The sequence below is a fragment of the Apodemus sylvaticus genome, chromosome 5 (assembly GCF_947179515.1).
Source record: "Apodemus sylvaticus chromosome 5, mApoSyl1.1, whole genome shotgun sequence".
NCBI classification, from domain to species: domain Eukaryota; kingdom Metazoa; phylum Chordata; class Mammalia; order Rodentia; family Muridae; genus Apodemus; species Apodemus sylvaticus.
In genome coordinates this window covers 8,506,778-8,523,774 of record NC_067476.1, presented here as the reverse complement: position 1 = coordinate 8,523,774, position 16,997 = coordinate 8,506,778, and the positions used below count along the sequence as shown (strand labels likewise).

General features: G+C 48.5%; 1 protein-coding gene across 2 annotated transcripts in view; it reads right to left on the bottom strand.

The window, feature by feature from the left end:
- The window catches only part of Med27 (mediator complex subunit 27), a 177,058-nt gene that overhangs the window by 26,746 nt on the left and 133,315 nt on the right, over positions 1 to 16,997 (bottom strand). The window lies entirely within an intron of this gene.

The following is a 16,997-nucleotide window of genomic DNA, read 5'->3' as shown; positions in this document are numbered from 1 at the left end:
TGCTATGAGGTTTCTTTCTGTTTTGTGTGCCTTACCTGTGCAGAAGAGAAGCACGGTGAGAGGTCAGATGCATTTGTTTTCATGCGAGGAGTGCTAACAAACACATCTTACAGTGTACTTTTACATTTTGTTACATTAGCTGTCACAGAATCACTATTTAAGGATGCCAATGGACCATAAAGGCAGGATCAGCAGGAGCCTCATAGAAGAGAAGTCTGGCAGGGCAGGAGCCCAGGCTACAGGGCAGGCAGACCTGACAGCCAGGGCTGTCCCCCAGCACACAGAAGGCCAGCTCTGAAGCTTCAGTAACTGAGAGCTGTCTTCTAAAAACACCTGACTCCAGCTGTTTCTAATTAACTGTCTCAGAAATCTGAGTTTCTGGGACGGGGCACCTGGAGGAAGATAATGGGCCCAGTCTTTCTACCCAAAGATGGTCACCATTCATGGTTTTTGGATAATTCCTTGTTTGTTTGTTTGTTTGTTTGTTTTTTGTTTTTCCAGACAGGGTTTCTCTGTATAGCCCTGGCTGTCCTGGAACTCACTCTGTAGACCAGGCTGGCCTTCAACTCAGAAATCCGACTGCCTCCCAAGTGCTGGGATTAAAGGTATGCGCCACTACTGCCTGGCAGATAATTCCTTTGTGTGTGTGTGTGTGTGTGTGTGTGTGTGTGTTCAAGGAACAACAGTTTTAGCCAGTCAGCAGCAAAGATGGAATCAGAACTGCTGTCCAGGCCAGTGAGCCACCACTTGGGGCTCACTTCCCTTCTGGTGCCACACTTGGGGCTACAGGGAAGCTGTGGACTGTGGATGCTACCCTCCAGGACAAAAAACAGTGAGTCTGATGCATGAGCACTAGGCAGAAAGCACCTGCCAGCCTGCAGGTCAAGGAAGACTTAAAGCTGCCAGAAGTTCAGCCAGTCAGATCTACCCGACTGACCACAGTGATGGCCATTGGTTAGGCAGAAGAGGTCAAGGCCTATACTTTTCCCCTGGACTTTTATTCCACAGGCTCTACAGACAGTACGACACAGGATAAGTCAGTCTCTTATGCCTGTCTGCTCAGAGGGGGAATGAAATGTGGAGGTGTTGGCTGAGGAAATTAAAACAAAAAAGGATGCAGGTCGCAATGCTCGTCTTAGACGAGCATGACCACAGAGCGTCCTTCTGAGCATGCTGTGGCAGAGTGGGTAATAGTAGGCATCGTGTGGAGCTGGCTGCATACTCTACAACATACTTTCTAATCTTAGTGTCATTCCAATGAGCCAGATGCTCCCGTATGTGGTGGAGTATGTGTAAGTTTCTGGCCTGGCTTTGTCGGACCCTGGGCTTTGACGGACGGCTACAATACACTGCAGATGGACCGTGGACATCTTTCTACATGTAGCCAACGCTGCCATCTTCAGAAGCAAGATGCTCACTGACAGGGGCTATGGGTTGATTCTTGGCAGTGGCTATGGGGTGCCACAGATAAAAGCTAATACCATCTGGTAATGAAGCACGCTTGCTGTTGCCAAGGTAACACTTTTCTATACTGAACAGCACAGTCCCAAGAGCTCACTCAGCACTCTGTGGCCATTGGTACAGCCAGTGTAAGTGGCACACAGTCAAGGGAGCACCACGCTTCCTGAGCAGGACCAGAGGGCACTTGGGAAGGTACCAGACAGCCTCCCGCTGGCCTCCTCAGCGGAGGGAGTGTCTGCAAGCACTGGTCTGCCAGGCTCGGATGGGCCAGCCGCTTTGGGCGGATGCTGGTCATCTGCAGCTGCCTGTCAAGCAGCGTTCTCCCAAGAGGATTCTAGCTCACTGTGGTCGGGAATATCACAGACAGGAGACAAAGGGTGAGGAAAGTCAAGGAGAGAAATACCTGCTTCAGTTCTGTCACCGACAGACCTGGTGGCTGAAGGGTTACTATACGAGTAACCACCTCTTGGAAGTGGAGATTGCTTGACACTCGTTCCTGCAGTCTGTGCAGCCACAGCAGTTTGAGATGAGCCACATCTATGTCTAGGATTGGGGTGGGGGTATGCTGACCACATGCTGAAGAACCTAGGCCAGCTGGCCCTTGACCTAGCAGAGTGCACATGTGTGCCCGAGGCAAAGGGGACAGCACAGGGTTTGCTCTTCTGACAGCTGGCTACATCTCTGAGCTCTGCTTTAGGGAGAGGGTATCTTATTTTTAAAAGCCAACCATTCCTATAAAGACCCCATGAGTGCTATTTCCCCATACAAATAAGGCCTCAAGGGGCCTGCTGCCACCTAAGAAAGCTTTGGATAGAGAGGCAGAAAGGGAGAAGGGTGCGCGCACTCTTCTAGGGGACTTAGGAGTCATTTTCTTCATGACAGTCCCAAGGAACTGCCTCTGCACTAACCCTGAAGACTAGAATGAGGCGAAGGGTGCTAAGGAACCCTTAATATATTCACTATTATCATGTGAGATGTGCCCTCTGGGCCACACACTGTGTCGGGGTGGGGGGGGGGGTGGGGGGAGGAACTGCTTTCACCTATGTGTGGGTGCCAGTGAAGGCCAGAAGAGGGCATCTTATCTCCTGGAGCTGGAGTTACAGGAAGTTGTGAACTGCCTGATGTGGGTGTTGGGCCAAACTTGGGTCAAGTGTTGTCAACTACCGAGTCTTCTCTCCAAACCTCAGCTCTGTGACTATTAAGGACATAAACTGAGCCCTAGGGGGTGATAAAAATGGCCTGTACCTGAATAGAAGTGGAGGACACCAGGTACTCCCCACATGGAGCACTCAGTGTTTGTACAGAGCACTGATGGAGGACAGTGCTGTGTCCCAGAGCCTTCTGCTACAATGGGCTCAGGGTGGAGAGAGCTGTGCCCAGGGGCAGTCCCCATGAGTGCTACAAGGACTCCCCTCCCCCTCTCCCAAGGAGGGTTCTTGGATTCTACAGAAGAAAGCACCTAGAGCCACCCAGGCTTTGTACAGCGCCTGGGGCCTTTCCTTTGAATAACACACCTCACCTCTTTCCCTGTGGATAGGGCATGCTTGCATGGCGGCCATGCACTCCTCTAAGAACTAAGAACTCAGGAGGCAGCCTGGGCAGCTGTCTTATTTCCATTTTTAACAGAAGGAAGCTGGAGACTGGAGCCCAAGGTCGCTGTTTCTCTGTGCGAGGCCGGGAGCTACCTCTCGCTGTTTCCCCATGCTTGCCTAGCACATGAATCCAAATGCCAGCAACAGTGACCACAGGGCCAGGAGTCACCTGACCCTCCTTCCTCCCAGCAATCTTCTCTGGCACTGTGCTCTAAACCCTCCTCCCTAGGACTTCGGCTTCCCTCACCAATGGCTTTGTGCATACTCCCAACCTTGTGGTAAGACGCTAATAGTGTACCTGCTTTGTCTAATTTTAGTGCATTTAAAAAAGCCAGCCTTCTGGATTCTACACAGCTGCTGGATGTGTGCAGCCCTGATAGAGTCATGCTGGGCAGAATTGTGCCTCTGAATGGCAGTGTCGGAAGCTACAGCAGCAAGGGGCCTGAGGACGCAGTGCTGGCAGCTGCGTCCTTCTAGGAAACAGGTGGGGCTGGCTGCAGACACAGGCCTCTGGGCCAGGCTGACTCTGAGAGACCCACAGCCTGCAGGGTAAGGATGGGGTCAAGCACAGGGACTGTTTGTGGTACCTGGCAAGGTAAAGGAGGGGGCATGGAGGAGCTAGTGTGGACTCTGTGAGGGCAGGGCAGCAAACGCATTCCCAAGGGAACTTGGGCTAGGATAGGAAAGCACCAGGGCACTGAAGTGCAGCCCAGGAAACCAAGTCTCTCCATGTTTCAGGGTATGCACAAGAGAAGGACCCAGTTGTGTTCTTCACGGTAGGGCGCCATGACATACATAAAGGGTAATCTGAGGAAGAAAAACTCAAACTGGGAAGAAACTCCCACTGGAAGCTACCTTTGAGATACCAAGCCGGGCAGTGGTGGCGCACACCTGTAATCCCAGCACTCTGGGTGGCAGAGGCAGGCGGATTTCTGAGTTTGAGGCCAGCCTGGTCTACAGAGTGAGCCAGGGCTACACAGAGAAACCCTGTCTCGATAAAACCAAAATCAAAAAAAAAAAAAAAAAAAAAAGAGAGAGAGAGAGAGCAAGTCAAACAGATTTCTCCTGTTCACAAGGATGGCAAAGCTCTCAGGAGTCTGCCCAACAAGACAGGAGAGGGGAGAGCGGCACTCCCCAGACTCCTATGCAGATCCTGGCCTGGCCCCACTGGCTCTCCTTAGAAAATGGCCCACTTTTTAGCTGGTTGACGGGAGAAAGGGACAGGGTGGCTATGTGAGTGCTAAGCAATGGGTAAGGACTCAGCTGGCAGTCTTGTAGGGTCATTCCTGACAGACCCCTGCCACGGGCAAAAGGCCCAGGGGCTCTGAAGTTCAGAGTCTCTTCTGCCTAGGAGAAGCCATCTAGTAAAGCCTGGCCCCTCTCCAAGGCGGGGCCTGTATGAGGACACTGGGTTAGGGCCGACCATCTCCCAGCATCAAGTCCTTAGCTCACTGCACGGCAGCAATGGGCTATATTACTGTGCCATTATTTTAATAGTTACTAAACACCACACCTAATAAGGGTTGTTTCTCATTAGGTGGCTTAGTCCATTGATGGGTAAATTGGAGTCATTTGCTAAGGAACCATCAACCTTAGAAATTTGGGCACTCTAAACTTTCCTTAACTCTTGCGTCTCTAGAAAATCTAAGGTTGCCCGATTGCAGGAGGATTTTTGTCACAGGAGACCTAGCTGCTTGGCAAATTTCATAGAAAGGTTCATGACAGAGAGTTATAAAATAATTTTCTGTTTTGTATTATAGACATAAAATTCTTCACAATCCTATTTTTTCCTGCTCATCAACAAAAATCCAAAGAGAAGGGGATGGGCCATGCTTCCTAGCCCTGGGCTCCTTCTCCTTCAGGCCTTCTCTGTGGTATGAGGGGTTACTATAATCAAATCCAGGCTACTTTAGTTTGTAGATATACATGCATATAGCCCTTCCACGAGTGCGGATGGACAGGGGCGGGGGAGCAGCCTGATGATTTCTAACCACGTTGAAACAATGGGCACTCCAGCAGCCTTGAAAGCAGCCCTCCACAGTGTGCACCCTGTACCTGAACCTGGCACAGACTATGGCTGTCAGGAAATGAAGTCCCTTCCCAGGGTCCTCTGCATGGTGGTGGAAACAGCTGGATTAGGTGTAGCACTGGAATCAAGGGATCACATACTTTAGTAGCCTGACAGAGGTTCTGCTCCCGCACATCCTGATAAGGCCTACAAATTTGACTCTTTGCAGCAGCTGGCAGTAAAGCACGGACTTGAAGGGAGAAAGGACAATACTAAGAAAGGAGAGAAGGGGCAGGAGAAGGGGGCAGGAGAGACAGGCAGACAGATGACATAGCCTAGAACTACCTTGGAATGCAAATGCCTTGCCCTTTACGTCCTTCCCCCATCCACATGTTAATCTGTATCATGTGCAGGCCAGGCAGAGAGGTAAACAGACTAGACAGCTCATGGAGCTGGTGCTCTAGTGGCAGGAGACAGACAGGTAAGAGATAAAGAGCCGTTGCGGTCATGAAGGAAATGAACCAAACAGCGACGGCTTGAAGGGTTTGTTCAGGAAAGGGTGATGTGTGGAATGAGATGTTAGCAGCTGCTGCTCACCAGGTGTTGACTAAGGAGCCGCAGTGTGCCAAGGTGGAGCATGACAAGGGCTCCCTGAACACTCCTCGAGGAGAGGAGGCAGTGGGGATAACCCTGCTCTGTACAGGGTCAGGAGATGGGATGGCTAGAGAAAAGGGCTGGCTCAGGTTTCACTGACGCTTCCCAAGACCAAGGTAGCGCAGGCCCAGTGCAGGGCAGAGCAACAGCAAAACTGCAAGGGAGGAGCAACAGCAAAACTGGGGGGCAAGTGGGGGGCTGGATGGAAGCCTGGGCCATGACGGCTCTGATGTGGACATTTTTGTTTTCTTTTCCTTTTCTTTCTTTCTTTTGTTCCATCACAGGACATGGCTTCTCCGTGTAGCCTTGGTTATCATGAAACTCTGTAGAGTGCCATGTGCCACCACACCCTGCAGGTGTTTATTTCTGAGTGACAAGGGATACCTTGCAGGCCAGGCAAAGGAGTGACATGTCTGATGTGTACAGTTACACATCTGCTTCATGGAGGGTCATGAGAGCACATAAGGAGACCATGAAAAGCACCTGTGTAGGGTGGGTTATGCCACAGACTGACATGATTTGGGGCTCGGGCAATGGCTCAGTGGGTGGAGCCCTTGCTATGCAAGCTGAGAAGAGAGTCTGGATCTCCGCACTCACATAAATGCCAACCTGTAATCCCAGAATAAGGGAGGGGATCCTTGGACCAAGCTGTCTAGAGACTAGCTGAACCTGTGAGCTCTGGAGTGAAATAAGAGGTCCTATCCCAAGATATAAGGTAGAACGTGATCAAGGCAGACGTCTGATGCCAGTGTTAACCTCCACTTGGATGTGACAAGCATGCTTGCACACACCACCACCACCACCACCACCACCACTACCACCACCACCACCAACAACAACTAAATATCACAATTTGTTAGATTGACAACAACAACAACAACAACAAAAACAACAAAATGTCATAATTTGTTAGACTGAGTCTGCGGGGCAAAGTGGAGTAAAGAGTCATCCCAGTGCCCTGCTTGAGTCCCAGACATTGAATGGCCTGGGTATTTCCTGAGATGACAAAGGAGAAAAACAGGGAAAGGATCACTTCCTGTGAAAAGTTTGAGCTCCTTCTGAAATGTCAAGAAGAAGCCACGTTGAGGGGCGGTTCTTAGATTAGACCCATGACAAAGGGCTAGAGATAATCCCACAGTTTAAAGAATCCTGACTTTCCTGGGTGGCATGTGTGCAGCTGAAGGCTTACATTAAGGCCAGCCCAAGTGACAAGAGATGCTCTCTGCTAACTTACAGCAGGAGTAGACTCCATGGTGGTGAGGACCAGCTGATGGCAGTCCCCACGTGGACCTGCCAGCAGCGTCACAACAGTACGACAGTGCCCTCGGGGGCAACCTGGTTCTGTTAAATCTCTATTTTTTTCTGCCAATACCCTGTTAGGCAGCACTTGGCTTTTTAATATTTTGTCCTTAGGATGTATGCCAACTTGACCTTGATGTAGAAAATTTTAATTCAAATCAATACATGGACAAGGTCACTTTAAAATTCAATTAATATGAATGGAAAAATATGTCCCACAGTTGTCTGAGCTGAAAATGGGAAGAGCTGTAAGTTAACAACTAAAGAAGACACATGTCCACAGCCCCACCCGGGGAACTTCTGGCTGGATAATGGCAGTGATCTGTGCCCTTAAATCCACGGGGTGGTTTGAATAAAAACATTTTACTTCTGTTTAGGGTTGCCTAAAATTAAGCTAAGTTTGTTTGAAGATAAGCCTAAAATGTACTGAAAACTGTGAGTTCCTATAACCTGATTTAAAATAAATTAAACCCAGGACTTCAACTCACCAAGGACTCCCTGGAGAAATCTAAGTGCCACTCTAGCTTCAACACTTAGCATTTATATAGAATGCAGTTCCAGCACTGTGTGCAATAAGTTAGACATGGGGAAACCGAGGCACTGCACTTTAGATTCTAGTTTATTCCTATAAACACTATGCAGTCAGGAGTCTAAGAGATGGAGTTGGTTCTTTCACACCTGGATTTTAAACCTGCTTCTTGGGTTTTGTTTGTTTGCAGTGTTGGGCATCAGACCCAGGACTTCACACGTTAGTACTTTGCCACTGAGCCATATTCCCAGTCCTGAAATCTGATTAATAGGAAGTATTTACTCACTTTTGGTGTTGAGCATTAAAGCCAGGCTCTAGCATGAACCCCCACTGGGTCATACCCTGACCCCAGAAGAGAAAGCACACCAAGAATGAGAGAAATGAGATAGGATCACCGTGGCTCCGCCGCTCCATTCTCGCTTTTCCATTTGGAACCTCAGCTTTTCTGCACTTCCGTCAGGTGGGGGCAGACAGGAGTGACTCAGCACCCACCTAAGGAAGCCGCGGCTGCATCTAACTCCAAGAACAACTGAAGTTATGTAAGACTGAGACGTGATATTAGAGGTGCCAAGAAACACCAGAAGCTTATTTCTCACTTTACTGCATGTTTGGATTTTCTGAAAGGCTGCTAAAGGGCCCAGAGCTGTGCAATGCGAGGAGAGCCCCACACCTTGCATGGCTTTTCCAGCCTCCCAGGAACCTATGTGGCTTTGAGGGCAGCTGTCCCACAGTGCGGGCCAGTGTGTATGGGCAATGGCAGGCATGGCTGGCTAAGGTCGTAGACGATGGTGTGAGGTGTCTGTTTCCTTCTACAGATTACACTGCCACAACAAATTAAAAGCAGCCAGTCCTCTGCAGCGAAGGACATGCTGCTGCCTTGCATAACGCTGCAACCCCCACCAGCATCACTCCGCATTCTCCTTCATTTGAAAATCATATCCAGCAGCAGACTTCCACTGCCCCCCCCAGCTGCTGCTAGTATTAATGCTCTTCACATACTCATTACTCTTTAATGATGCCTGTTTGTAAATAGCAAGACGGATGCAATTAAAGCACGATAGGCTAAATAAACACACACTCTAATTAGGATCTTTACAAGACATTTTTTTTTCATGTATAGACTGGAATTTACCTTTCATTAATCTAACTTAATTGCAATAGTGCACCAATAAAGAGTCAGCCCAAATTAAGTGCTCTAAATGATTTCCCCGTATTAAGGGTGAGCCAGGGATCCTTCCTTTGGGTAACAAGCCACAGTCTGTGGGAAGAGGGACCAACGGGGGGAACAGAGCCACCGTGTACCGGAAGGAGGATTTCAGCAACAAGACGCCTGCCACTACCAGATATTGCTGTCAGAAGTTAGTGAGGTCAAGACCCCGGCCTGGGGGCAGGCTTGCCCTTGGTACACCAACTAGCTTTGCTCAGTTAGTTCTATGACAGCCTGTCTCACTCCTAACACCTGCCACCTTCCCAAGACAGAGAGGAGGGGGTTGGAGCTGCTGGTTTAAGCCCCTTCCTACTCCTGAACACTAACTCCTACAACTATCTGCTTTGCCATGCATGAGATGGCTATCTGCTATCTGCAGAAAAAGAAAAGTTCTTGTGTTTAAGCCCTGATTCTAGAAGGAGTGAGTCCATCCACATTGGGCAGCTAACTAGGATCCATGGTGCATCATTAGACAGGACCATCCAACAAAGACCTCAGAGCATTTAACAATTTATCCATGTAGCGAATGCCAGCTGTACCTTCCTAGACATAGGCACTGCTGGCAGGGTTAGGAAAGCAAGGCGGGGAAATGTTGCCCACTCAGGGGACGTGCCATCCTTTCCATAGCTTTCTGTCCTTCCTTAATCTTGACTCACCATCTCCCCATTTCCCTGACTTTGTCATATACGAGAGGCAGTTTTACATGGCAGTTAAACCACCACCACCACCACCACCACCACCACCAGCACAACCAACAAGCAGTCCAGAAGAAGGGGGAAGGTGAGAGGGTGGGTTCTGAGCCAAGTACCTTCTTCAATAATTTTCTGATCCAGGAGACATTAGCTGCTTTAGTTACTAATGTTAAAGTATTTGGGAAGTTCTTCAAGACAATAGTGCGTGGAGCACACGCCATAACGAGGGGTCAGATGTGGCCAGGCAGTGCCTCTGCTGAAGTCAGACTGGCCCAGGTGACGTGCTTACTTAGAAGTGGTATAGCAAACCGCCTCCTTAGGAAGTCAGTGTTCACAGGGCCAGTTCAGAAAAGGTTCTGAAAGAACTGCACCAAGCCAACGGTTTGGTTGTTTGGCTGGACAGTGCCTTGGCGTGTGATCTCTATCTCCTGGCTTTCTTAGAGGGCAGTATGCAGAGACCCACTTTGGGCATCAGCACCCCAGTAGCATTAGGGAAGAAGGAAGTTGTCTACTGAGTGAGCCCCCAGTTGCCTGGGTCCCAGCAGACCTCGTTCAGCCCAGCTCATGCCTTGAAGGCAGTGCACCCATGCTTACTTACTCCAGGGCCAGGAGCCACAACCTTGGCTCCTGAGCAGCTGATTAATGGAAGTTCCAAGGCCAGAAGACTGCTTCCTAACAGACTGTGGAGAAAAACCTATCAAGTCTCAGATGTCTAATTGCTCCTGGTTCAAGAACTTTCAGAGACTCGCTCTTAAATCCATTTTTATGGGTGCGTTCTAAGCCTCTGAGAACCCAGTCTTCTAACAGCTCCAGCCGTAGCTCTTGCCTAATCACCCTGGTAGACGTATATAAAAACAAAACAGGGCTAAAAAAAAAAAGCCCTCCATGTTAGCAAGCAGATGTCGAGCCCATTTGCAATTAATACGACCCACTTCTATACAATCAGACTGCTTAAAATTCCTGGAACTAGATGTAAAAGCTAAGATGCAAATGTTCTGATTTTAATGAGAATGAATGGAAACTATAAAATCCTCTTTCCCTTTGAGGGTAGGTACAATCTACATGTAAGTCCCAACTGAACACTAAATTTATCAACAAACAATCATTTGATAAAGCCTGTGTGCAGGGAGGAAATAGAACTGGGAACATCTCAAGTATTTTCAGAAAACATTTTCCACCAAAATTAAATTTTATCAAAACCATCATTCTTTTAAAAAGCTTTATAAAACTCAACTCATTTCAACACATTCTGCACCCCCCCCCCAAGCCACCTACATGTTTTAGGAGCTTTTTGTATGTTTCTGAATCCATTTAACTTTTCAGGGATAATGGCAGAGGGTGACAGAGGAGATGGGGCTCTCACTGCAGGTTCGGGCCACACTGGACACAAGCGTTGATCCGTCGAGGTCCCTATTCATTCCAAGTTTCCCCATCTAGGAAATGGCCCTGACATCTGTTGAGGGGCTGGTGAGAGGCCAGATGGTGTGCAGGCTTGCTGCTGGTAGGAACCATCACAGGATACTTGGGGGTGGGAAGGGGAGCCCAGCTTTCCCTCCTGTTTCTGGCTGCTTCCATGGCCTTCCAGCCTACCTCTTCCAGGATGACCTACTATGAGGGCCTCTCTGAGGATCTGTTTTCACTATAGGGCAGCGGGTTGCTTAGGGGGCTCCAGATCCTTTTCACCCCAGTGGTTCTGGAGTGAAGCCAATGCTTTTAATTATTACTACGTAGTAATAATTTAAATTATTACTAGCAGTCCCTCCCTCTTCTGTGTTCCTAGGGCTGAGGTCACTGGGGGAGTACCTGTCCAGAGTGTATGAGCTCAGGGCTCTATCTTTACACTGCATAAACCAAAGAAAACACTCAAAACAAACCAAGCAGCACCCAGGCAATCTGAAGATCTGACTTCAGAAAACAGCCACTGGCCATTCTGCTGCAGACTCATGCTTATCCTTTAGTCCAGCTGTCAACAGCTGGACTCTACATGGCACTTGGACTGGAACTGAGTAAATGCTATCTATTCTGTGGATCCAATGAAAAGATTAACAGGAGAAAAAGGCACATGTGTAGACTAGAGTGTTGTGTTAAGATGTGCTAAGAGTAAAGTAAATTGCTAAGAGGCATTGCTTCGAAATGGGCTAAAGATTTAACATAGCCTGGGAAGGTCTCAACTGTTTATTTACATGCTTGGTCTACACAGTGCGAATTTGGGCTAATGAGATTCAACTGCTGTGTATAAATCTGAGTCAAGACAACCCAACCCGATCATGTAAAGATAAAAGCAGTCTGGACTCTTTCAAGAAGCTCCAGCTCTAGAAGCACAGGAACTCTTACAGTTCATACAGATTAGAGTAGGAGTTGAATCACAGGGCTCCATGGGTTCAATACTACCTACTGCTCCACACTGGTGCTTTCTACCAAGACCAGCGACAATTGAGGTTGTTTCTTTGGGCTGTGGTAGAATGTCCCAGGAGAACCTTGCTTTGTAAAGGTCCTGGGTTCAGTAGCCAGGGCTATGGAAGTCTAACTGCATAATATGCAATGCAATATGCTCACAGGCAGATCTCAGCCCTTCCCCTTTAGGACCATTATAAAGGCTATGCACAGTGGTGCCTCAGATTGCAGGTACTGTTAAATGGTGTTTTAAAGCAGGACAACTCTCAAAGATCCGTAGGTGACACACAGCACATCTGTCAATGCAGGTGTATAAAGGCTGGAGGAGCACAGAAAAGGGAGGGCTGCTCAGGCAGAAGTTAAACGTGCACGGTGGCTCTGCTGGCGGAAGGGGAGGCCACAGGCAGAGAGCACTGAAGCACACAGGTATGGAGTTCCTAGAAGCCAGTGGAGAAGGAGGGATGCTATTTGTTGCAATAAATGTCGGGAACTCTTGGCATTTAGCAGGTCGGAGCAAAGGATGCTGAACTGTCTGCAAGACACTGGCCTGCTTCATACAAGGAAAAGGGTCTCATTCAAGATGGCGATGAGCAACAGCAGAGAGCGCTGGGCATGGCCAGGCAGGAAGGAGAAGGGGAGGAGACAAGCTTGAGAAGGCAATCTGAGGCCAAGCTGTCATAAGCACAGGCATCTGTAAGGAGGCTTTCTCTTGTACACCACCAAGGTGGGGTGGGGGTGAGTGGGTGGGTGGGGGTGGGTGGGACAGAGGAGACGGGCCTCTGTGGAATGATCATTCTGGAAAGGGGACCAGGAGTCGAAGGAAAAGGTGGGGGCAAGAGTATTGAGGCCAGAACCAAGCACAGTTAATATCTTGCTGAGGAGATGCCTGAGGCAGAGCACACAGCTCACAGGGAGTCGTGCGCACGTGGTACCTGGCTATGACTGCTGACAGTGTTGCTGGAGAGGAGGGGCTGGACTATCTTTCAATGGCTGATCAATAAACATTTGTTGCAGGACAAGGGGACACACTGGAACAAAATAAGGCCAAATTGGGGACAGAGTGTAAGATAAGTTATCTGGCTTGAAAACTGGTCCAGCATTTACTACGGAATAAATCAAACTAGACAGCCCGAGACAAACACCCAGAGTTAAGGCCAGGAGGGCTGAACACACAGTTCACCTTGTCTCAGAGAGGCCAATGGCAGCCGTTCCTACCACACATCATTTTCGCATCAGATACACAAACACTTAGACAGCAACATCCAAACCAAGCTCCTCTGGTATTGAAATTGCCTTCCCTAACAGTTCAATTCACTGCTACGAATGGCAGCCTAGGAGCTGGACTCAGGGCAGGTCCCTGGATACAGCAGCTGGAACATGCAAATGGTGGAAGGGTTTAAAGGGCATCCCTGGAAACGCTGAGGATGGAGACTGCTGGGAAAGGGGCTGACCTCTGTGGCAAAGGGGACAGCCTAGACTGCCTAAGGGAGCTGTTATCAATGTAGAGGCAGTACTCAAGGGAACTTAGGACCTGTTCATATCCTGCTACTCTGTAAATAGATACAGGCGCACAGCGTCTCTGTGAAGGGCTGTCCTACAACTAACTAAAGAGGCTGGGGATGCAAGTTATACTTAGTAGTTTGGGGAGGGGGGGTCAAGAAAAAGCATAAAGTACTTGGAGAAATTAGAAAACAAGACAAAAACCACCTGTGCCCTTGCCTGAATGACTTGGTGTCTGCGACTCACAGTACTTTCTTTGTGCTATCAGCACCAGTGATGAGACAGTGGTCGTCCTCCACTCTCCAGCTCCTTCGGCATCCTCCACAGGGCCACTGTGTATGAGTACAGCACCTCACACCACCTGACCTGTAAGCCCCTCGAAAGTCTCCCAGAAGGAGCACAAATGTGCAAAGGAATGAACAGAAAGCAGGGCGAGGGAGTGGCAGCTGTTCTGGGAAGCCCCAGAAATTCTGGAGAGGACTCAGCTCCAGAGCCTTTCCTGGGAATAAACTTCGTTTGAAAAGGCTCCCCCTGCCGGGCGGTGGTGGCACACACCTTTAATCCTAGCACTTGGGAGGCAGAGGCAGGCGGATTTATGAGTTCAAGACCAGCCTGGGCTACAGAGTGAGTTCTAGGACAGCCAGGGCTGCACAGGGAAACCCTGTCTCGAAAAAAACAAAAACAAAAACAAAAACAAAAACAAAAAAAAAAAAGGAAAAAAAAAGAAAAAAGAAAAGTCTCCCCCTCTCCTCCAGATTCACAGGACATCCCATAGTGAAGTCAAGGTCTCACAACCCAAGCGAGGGCACTGAGGTCAGAACAGCAATTTCCAAGGAGGGGGCGCAGGTGATGCCCGGGGAACACTTACCCAGAGCACCACCATCCCACAAACCCCAGAGCCCCTGGCCTTTAAAATGGATGAATATGGTATGAGTGCGTATCTCCACAGAAGCATGGGACAGAGTGTAGCTGAGACGACTTCTGAAGTGCAGGCGTGTGCACAGCTTCCTGGGCCTTTATCCCTCTTTAGGTCCCAGTTTTCATTTGCTCAGTCTTCAGTTCCTCTCCGGCAAGCAGCCTGCAACTCCTAGCCACAGCAGAATCTGAAACCTTCCCCGCTTCCCTCCACATTTCAGCTCCCTTTCCTCACAGCTACTGTGAGGTCACACTGATGCCTCCCAATACTTTGTTCATTTTATCAGGCAGATTCACAGATGAGGACTGGACTCTGTGATTTATAATTACAGATGTCATTGTTTTGGCATGCTGAAGTCCTGGGTGTGCTTAGCGAGTGCCTCTTTGAAATGGTATCTTATCTATCCCGCCCCCCTCAATAATTCTCTGGATATTTCCCTTATTTTCTGGCACAGTGAGATGCCCCAGGCTCATCTTGTACTGTCCCTTGCTGCTTACTCAAAGGGATCCTGCTAGTAAGTCAGACTGGTGTTCAGAGCCCAGTGCCAGGATAGAGTGTACTCTCATCGGGACCTTACAGACGGGATTAGGTAGGACACACCTGTGTGTACAGACACAGCAGCATTTCTGTTTATTGCCAGACAGCACCACATACCTGTCTCAGTATGTGCTCGATCCTACACACACAGGGCTTCAGGCATACCACGTACCATACCAATGTGAAGCCAGCCGCCACCAACACTCACTGTTTAGCTCACGGCTAGCACAGCACTCAACAGAAAGGCTGGATCAGCCCCAGACTCAAAGGTTCTCCAGTTGCTTCTCTACTTTCTTCCCCACCCCTCAAGGACTGAACATATAAACTGACTGAAATATCTTTAGCTTTCTTTAATTCCAATTGTATTATTTTTGGTTAAAAAATAAAAGCAAAAAAGATAAACATCCTAGTCTGGATATCTAGTCAGAAGCTCTGGAGTCGCTTTGCCGACTCGCATGCATCCCCCCAGCACTCTGCTTGACACACCTCTCTCAACAGCCTCCTAAGCAGACTACCTCATTCCAGTTCGGCCCCTCCACACGTGCTAATGGATGTTTCCTTTCTCCTTACAAAGACGGGCTGTAGGGAATAAAGCACCTGCTCTTCTCTTCAAATAATGGCCCACCCTGGAAGTCACTTCGCATAGGTCACAGGTCCTCCATCTTTGAAAGATGAGAACAGAAGCTGTGTGGCTCCATTGTGTGGCTGCTTCTTGATCTCCTGAGTCACCCTCCTCAGAGTGTGCAGGTTACCCTAAGACTTTGCATTCACAAACAACTCCATAACCAACAGCGGCACACCTCTGCTTTTATACTGTTGGAAGGAGTCTTCAGGGTCACCTCCTTGTACAAGCCCAGCTGGTCAAAGGTAAATGCAAACACAGTTTCACTGAAGGTCTTCTTCGAAGTGGCCCACATCGCCATCAGCATTCCCTTGCCCCACAGCAGATGGTAGGCTTGGCCTTTTCAGTACCGCTAACCTGGTGGGCAGGGGGCAGCTCTCCGTGAAGTTTTACTCCACATCTCTCTGAGGATGACGATGGACATACGTTCATCTATTTAACTGCTGTGTGTATGTATGCTAAGGCTTTCCCCACTTAAGTTCCATTTTAATATTTTCTGCTTTATTTTTAAAATTAGCAAAAGGATTTCCAAGATAGCATCTCTGCACCAGGACGCTTGGTCCGTACATTCCCCAGCCTGCCAGTTGTCTTGGTTTGATAGGACTTTTTTTTTTTTTTTTTGACTTTCTGAAGGTGTTCTCTTCTTTCTGTGGCTGTGGCCCCATTGACTACAGATGTCACCTGTAACATCTGGTCCATTTCCACATTAGCTATGGTGTATTTTTGTCTTCTAGTCTGGTTGTCCACCACAAGCCGGGGCCATTATTATATTTTGACTCCTATAGATTTCTAGGTGTGCTTTAAGAAGACTATCCATATTTCTTCCCTTTTTAATTGTTCCTATTCTTTAATGCATACATACTTCTTTTTCCCTATGAACTTTAGTGGCACCTTTGAAAGTCTGTTAGTATGCGTATTATTGATGTGACTAATATGTGTGTTCTCAATTTGATACCACAGTTAGATATATCACGTTTAGTGTTCTTGGGTATGGGTATCCCCCTCTCCCCCCCAGTTTCCACCTCTTTTCTCTCCTTTATTCTCATGTGTGGATACTTTGAGACAATATATCATAGACAGCTCAGACTGACCTGAAACTTGCAGTCCCCCTGCCTCATCTTGAAAGTAGGATGTACTCACCATGCCTACTTTCATTCTGTTGATGCTGGTGATGGGACCAGGGCCTCACTCACACTAGGCAAATGCTCTACCACTAAGTTATTCCCCAGCCCGCTGTTTTCTTATTAAGTCTATAGTTTCCACACTTATTTTTGCACCTACATGCTAACGCCTTCAGACTCCACTTTCTTATGTGTCAATTTGGCCTCTTGCTTCTTAGTGTATAACAATATCCTTGATTCTCACTGATTGTATACACAAAAATCAATACACGTATTTCATCTGCGCCTTTATGGACCTCTCACGAACATAGTGCTTACAGATTCTCTCCCACCGCCATGGCTACCTTGCTTCTACCCTTCTCAGTTTGTCCTAGAGCTGAGCAGCCCACTTTCTCTTGGCTGGGGACACTCCAGGGAGGCTCCCAGGTACAAAATCCTGACATGCTCAAATGACCTCGCTCTGGC